Here is a 7,480-nt window from a genome sequence, read left to right as displayed (position 1 = left end):
AGTAATCTCCAGCCCCCTGTAGAATAAAAGCTGCAAATAGAGATCTGTAAGCCTTCATGTGTCATGGGCTAATTGCACTAGGAAAAGAAAGCAGGCTTGAGACAAATTTATGATCAAGGAAAACATTCCTTCTAGGTTAAGTGTGACCAGTAACTAAAGGTCATAAATTGGGAATAGACAATTTGTTGTAGGTGCAATGACAGAAAGTAAAATATTGACTAGTCTATACAAGACTTCAAAATAATGAGACACTAGGCAGATGATTTGTCTTCCGACAAAACTGTGCAAAATTGTGACATGAAATTTATTGCTTTGAACTTATAATGAACTTATGGGGGGGCTGGTGACAGATAATAAATATTTAGTCAGATACTAGTCTTAATGGAAAGACATGTAAAAATTCTATTGTAACTCCTAACACTGTAGCTGTCCAGCAGCCAGGTGAACGGGTCTTCTAAAAGGAAAGCTGGGGTCTTGGAGTGGGGGATGGGATGGTGAGAGAAATAATGAAGCCAAGACAAAAGTTTCTGATCAAGGCCTGATGTTTATTTAGGAGACTGAGTATATAAAGGAAAGGGGACCCATCCCCCTCAATACTAGGACCTCCTCAACTCATTAGCATCTTGTTGATAGTCAGAAACTTGTCAGGCAGGTAGACTCAGTAATGTAGTAGGTGGTGGCTCCTTGTAGGAAACTTCAGAAGGGGCAGGACTATGGAGTTCTCTTATCTCCACCCTAGGTGGGCTAGCTCAGTCGGCAGAGCAGGGACTGGGGGAAGGGTACATAAAACCCTGTCGATCTATGACATGAATTATTGCCTTAAGCTTACTACGAACTTATTGGAATGCAAAACTGTTTAGAAAATCACGTAATCAATCGTCCTGCTGTAATGGTTCTACCTGATAGTTATATGAAGTCATTTTTTAGAGAAAGTATAAAAACTAAGAACAATAAAACAATGGTGCAACTTTCTTTAGCTTCACCCAGCATGTGTGTTTCTGGTCTTTCTTTTTTTCTTTTCTTTTCTCTCTGGTCCATGATGAGTTAATGAACTCCAAGCCTCTCACCTCGCCAGCAAAGGACACTCGAGCCCCTAGAGAAAAGAGACAAATAACTAAGACTTTTTTTTAAATCCCCTGCTGCTAACAGAGTGTATTGCCAGAAGGCATCAGCTTCTGGCTACAGGATAGCAAAGAGTTAAAGAAAGAGAAAATTGACCAATAGCAATTGCAACTTTCGGCCCTGTAAGTGCCAATGCCACCCATCACTGCCTACCTCAGTCTACCTGGATGCCAGTCTGGTCACTGGCACTTGCCAGAGGTTAGTAGTGACAACTCCATAGGTTCACCCTGTGTTAGTTCCCAGGCTGATTAAGCCACTGTTTAAGTTTGGGAGTCCCTGTCTCCATCTCTAGCCTTCCAGCTGCACTCCCCAGCCAGTGCACTCAACATCACAAACTCTTCTCTAGGACATTTTTCTTCTATGGGTTGAACTTTACCTCAAGGATATTCTTCAGAGGTGAGTCTAGAATCTTATACCCAAGGCTGCTCATACAGTTTGTTTTTTGTGTATTCTTTAGCAAGGTGGCTCCCCTGCAAATGTTAGGTAGCAAGGTCTCCAGAGGATTGCAACCTTCCAGTGAAGTTTGAGGCAGAAGGGGAAATATGGCCTCCCATGCCAAGCTATAGTATTGCTGATGTATCCAGAGTATTAGGAGAGCTGTGTCTATGTTTTCATGGGAGGAGAAGATGCTCTCACTGGGTTCTTGGCTGTCTTCATGGCCCCCAGTCCTTGCCTCACTGGGCTTCTGCTCATTGTTTCTTCCTCACCCACTGTACTCTACTCCACTCACAACTTCTCTTCCAGCTTCTCCAACTTGCCCTGTCCCTACTTTTGTACACAGGAGAGCATTGACTGGAAATGTTCCAGTCAATGACCCATCATCCTCTTCACACCCACATCTGTCACCCTTTGAGGTGAGTCCTGTTACCCATTACTTTTCCAGGGAATAAACTGAAGCTGAGAGAGCTGAGGTCATTCACTAGGTCCAGTCTTAAACCACACAGAGCTCTTGGGTGTGACATGCTGTTTGGCTAGTCCCCAACACAGATACACACACACACACACACACACTTACACACATATAGACACACAGACACAAACACTCACACAGACAGACACACAGACATACACAGAAACAGACACAGACACAGACACACACACACACACAGACACACACACACACACACACAGACACACACACACACACACACACACACACACACACACACACACACACACACACACACACACACACACACACACACACACACACAGAGTTCTTTCCTGTCCTCATTCCTTTCTTAGCTAACACTATAGCTCTTTTAGAATTGTCCTAACTAGTTTTTCTTGTCAACTAGAGACAATCAAGAATCATCTGGGAGCCGGGCCGTGGTGGCGCACGCCTTTAATCCCGGCACTTGGGAGGCAGAGGCAGGCGGATCTCTGAGTTCGAGGCCAGCCTGGTCTACAGAGTGAGTTCCAGGACAGCCAGGGCTAAACAGAGAAACCCTGTCTCAAAAAAAAAAAAAAAAAAAAAAAAAAATCATCTGGGAAGAGGGAGTCTTAACTGAGGGATTGCCCAGCTCAGATTCAGTAGCCATGTATGTGGGATGCTGTCATGACTGTAGATTGGTGTAGAAGGGCCCCACTCATTGTGGGTGGTGCCACCCTGGGCTAGCTGTGCTGGACAGTATGAGAACGCTTGATGAGCAAGAGCCAGAGTAATAAACCATGTTTATCTAAGATTTCTACTCCAAGGGCCTGCCTTTTGTTCCTGCCCTGACTTCCCTCAATGATAAACTGATCTAAAAGTGTAAGTGAGATGATGTAAACCCTTTCCTCCCCAAGCTGCCTTTGGTCATGGTGTTTATCACAGCAACAGAAAACAAACTAGGACAAAACACCCTCAGGAGGTGCCCTGCAGGGCTTGGCAGCCTGGGATCACTCACCTCTATTCAAGAATATCCTGGCTGCTCTGTCTACTTCCCAGAGCTGAAAATGTTTGAAGCAGTGCTGGGCCTTGGTCTAGAGCCAAGTCTAGAACACAAAGTTTGAACTATTAATGAATGTGCAGAGGTTATATAAGAGGGCTATGGGAGCTGCCTGGACTTTGTATCATATACTTACATCCACAAATACTGCTCCAAAATATTTTATTAATTTGAAATTTTTTAGTGAATCTTCATTCATGAAACATGATCAACCTTTGCTTATGAAGTGCTGGCTTGTGGAATCCCCAGGTTATTGTACTTGTATGAAGTGCACTAGGCAATCTGGTCACTTCTGAAATCAGGGACTTTCCTTCCCTTGCAGACCCTGTAGCACACTGGCAGGAATATTTTAAAGGGACATGTGGGCCTCACCCTTGTGCTACTCAGGTATTGAAACAATGGACTCCAAGAAAATAGAATTGTTCTAGGAGTCCCAAGCTGGGAGAAGGAAACGGCTAAAGACTGATGTCAGTCAAAGGAGGGAACTTGTCTTCTTCAAAGAGACTTCCTGTAGTCTGACAATGTGTCACACTACCTTATGGGAGAGACTGGAGCTAAGACAATGGTGAAGGGAGGGACCACAACAGATTCGGACTAGCTGTGCTTCCTCTTCCTCATTCGTTTCCTTTTCCTCTTTCTGCGTGTGTGTGTGTGTGTGTGTGTGTGTGTGTGTGTGTGTGCGCATGCATGTTATAATATGTGTGTGTGTATGAGGTATGTACACGTGTGGGGGTGTATATGTGTGCATAATGTGTGTGTGATATGTCTGTGGATATGTGTGTGTATAAATGTGTATGATGTGTGTTTATGTATGTGTGTGAAAGGTATATATGTGTGTGGTGTGTATGTGTGTGTGTAATTTATATGTTATGTGATATCTGTGTATGCAATATATGTATGATATGTGTGTGTTATATATGTGTGACTTGTGTATGTATGTGTATATTTGCTGTGACATGTGTGTGGGTATTTATATGTGTGTGGGTATTGTGTGGGTATGTGTGATAAGTATGTGTGCATGTGATATGTGTATGACATATTGGTGGGTACATGTGTATGTGTATGTGTGTGTGCATGTAGGTGTATATGTTATGTGTGTGATGCTATATAAGTATGTGTGTGTTTGTGTGTGTGTATGTGTGATGTGTATGGGTGTGTTTGGGCACATATACATTTCTGTGAAGGTCAGAGGACAACTTCTCCTCAGCCCCGTTATGCAGTTGGCTGGCCCCCTTTCTACACCTAAGCCTAAAATGAACTCCAAAGATGGGCCTGGGGGCACTGCTGGGTTTCTTTTTGTTTTTTCAGTTCTTTGCTGTCTATCAACAGTGGAAGGATGGAGGCACAGCTGCGTGCTGTTGCCCACAGCAACCTGAGAAGTTCCATTTCGCCTTAGGGACCTCCACTCAAGCAAACCCAGTATTCTTGTCTTTACCACAGGAAAAATGTCAGGATAAATCAGTATGAAGAGGCAGAGTTGGAGTTTATTAAGAGATTACAATACAGATTTTAAGCATGATGGTTAAGAAAAAGAGGCCCCCAGGAGAAAAGACATACCTCCGTATGGTTGTGGGCTTCTCAAAGGAGAGCTGAGCTTAGGTGTGTTTACACTGCCTATGCAGGATCTTGAGCCTCTCTAGCACGTGTGAGGGTGTATATGTGTGTATATTAACGATCAGAAATTGTAATTTACAGCAAGGTTTAAAGACTTTCCTTTTGTAAATAAAATTGTAAGGTAGATTTATGAGGGGTATTGTTTATATTTGGGACAAGAAGCAAGTGTCAAAAACCCAAAGTTGTAGATTACTTTAGCCCTACGTGAGCATATTTGATTTATTGTCTTTGACATCGTTGATTGTCCCGTCTTTCAGAAGAACATGTGTGTCCTCAGAGGGGATTTTGGCTTAATCAGCAGTGTCTGAAGTTTCTTGATGCCTTTGGAAGGGCAGCCAAACCAGATGACAGAGCAGAAGAGGCGTTTTACAGCATTATTCTTAGTTTATGTGCACGAGTGCTTTGCCTGTATGTATGAATGTGTACCCTGTGTGTGCCTGGTGCCTGCTGAGGCCGGAAAAGAGCATCAGATCCTGGAACTGGCTGTGTGCTGACATGTGGGTGCTGTGAGCTTCAGGGATCCTTTTTCTCTGTCAGGCTTGAGATTCCAGGAGTTCATTATTCACATCCCATTTTATCTCCACTCGGGAACTAGGTCATGCACCATTTGGGTGTAAGACACTCTGCTTCCACAGCCAATCTGCCTGTCTGAATTGCTCTGGGGCTGGAGGCTGCAGCTTCCAGTTTAGCACCTTGTGGTGAGAACAGGGGGAGACTAGGTAAAAAAGCCTTGCAGGGCTAATATCCTCTTATCAGTGAGTGAATAATATGTGTGTTCTTTTGTGATTGGGTTACCTTACTCAGGATGATATTTTCTAGTTCTATCCATTTGCCTAAGAATTTCATCAACTCATTGTTTTTAATAGCTGAGTAGTACTCCATTGTGTAAATGTACCACATTTTCTGTATCCAGTCCTCTGTTAAGGGACATGTGGGTTCTTTCCAGCTTCTGGCTATTATAAATAAGGCTGCTATGAACATAGTAGAGCATGTGTCCTTGTTACATGTTGGAGCATCTTCAGAGTATATGCTTGGGAGTGGTATAGCTTAGTTCTCAGGTAATATGTCCAATTTTTTGAGGAACCACTAAACTGATTTCCAGAGTGGTTGTTCCAGCTTGCAAGCTTGGAATATCCAAGATACAATTCACAGACCACGGGGCTGGAGAGATGGCTCAGTGGTTAAGAGCACCGACTGCTCTACTGAAGGTCGTGAGTTCAAATCCCAGCAACCACATGGTGGCTCACAGCCATCCGTAATGAGATCTGATGTCCTCTTCTGGGATATCTGAAGATAGCTACAGTGTACTTACATATAATAAATAAATAAATCTTTAAAAAAAAATAAATTCACAGACCACATGAAGCTCAAAAGGAAGACCAAAGTCTGGATACTTTGGTCCTTCTTAGAAAGGGGAACAAAATACCCATGAGAGGAGATACAGAGACAAAGTATGGGGCAGAGACTGAAGGAAAGGCCATCCAGAGACTGTCCCACCTGGTGATCCATCCCATATACAGTTACCAAACCCAGACACTATTGTGGATGCCAACAAGTGGTTGCTGACAGGAGCCTGATATAGCTGTCTCCCGAGAGGCTCTGCCAGTGCCTGACAAATACAGAAGTAGATGCTCACAGCCATCTATTGGACTGAGCACAGGGTCCCCAATGGAGGAGCTAGAGAAAGAGCCTAAGAAACTGAAGGGTTTGCAGCCCGTTAGGATGAACAACAATATGAACCAACCAGTACCCCCAGAGCTCCCAGGGACTAAACCACCAACCAAAGAGTACACATGGAGGGACCCATGGCTCCAGCGGCATATGTAGAAAAGGATGGCCTTGTTGGACATCAATGGGTAGAGAAGCCCTTGGTTCTGTAAAGGCTTGATGCCCCAGTATAGGGGAATGCCAGGACAAGGAAGCAGGGAATGGGTGGGTTGGTGAGCAGGGAGAAGGGTTGGGATAGGGGGTTTTCTGAGGGGAAACCGGGAAAAGGGATAACATTTAAAATGAAAATAAAGAAAATATCTAGGGCTCAGCGGGTAAGAGCACTGACTGCTTTTCTGAAGTTCCTGAGTTCGGATCCCAGCAACCACATGGTGGCTCACAACCACCCATAATGAGATCGGATGCCCTCTTCTGGTGCGTCTGAAGACAGCTGCAGTGAATTACGCCAGAGCGAGTGGGGCCGGAGAGCAGCCACATACAGGATGGCTCACGGCCATCTGTACAACTACAGTGTACTCGTACACATAAAATAAAATAAATCGAGAAAAAAAAAAAGAAAATATCTAAAAAAATAAAAAAAAATTAAAAAGCCTTGTAGGGAATTGTGGTTCTCGAAGTCGAAGTCCTGGGGAGAAAAGGAGAAGGGGACTTATCTGCCTTTTGTTCTCAGTACGTGTACAACTCTCAGAATGTGTGTCCACATGGTAAAAAAGCTCACTGCGAGTCTGCACATAAATTCAGTCATAAGTTGAATAAGAGGTTATGCATATACAGTAGGAGCAATTATCTGGTTTAATATTCACCATTTGTTACTAGCTTACTGGGTCACAGAAAGTTCAAGACTGTAACTAAGCCATCCTTGAAGTTTTGTTTAAACCCAGTCAATATCTTATCTCCTGTTTTTGCACCTGGGGTCCTGTGGTGTATATCTTCTTTATGGCCTTTGGTTAATGGTTTCTATAGCTCCTTGGAATGTGCCCTAAGTTTTAGAAGTCTGCTGTTATCTCAGAAGCATTTAAGCAGTCTTGTTATAAAAGGAACTCGAATGTCTCTATCTGGGTTGCCAATTCTTGGTTAACTCAGCA

This window comes from Mastomys coucha, unplaced genomic scaffold, assembly GCF_008632895.1.
Source record: "Mastomys coucha isolate ucsf_1 unplaced genomic scaffold, UCSF_Mcou_1 pScaffold23, whole genome shotgun sequence".
NCBI classification, from domain to species: domain Eukaryota; kingdom Metazoa; phylum Chordata; class Mammalia; order Rodentia; family Muridae; genus Mastomys; species Mastomys coucha.
This window is presented reverse-complemented; position numbering follows the sequence as displayed.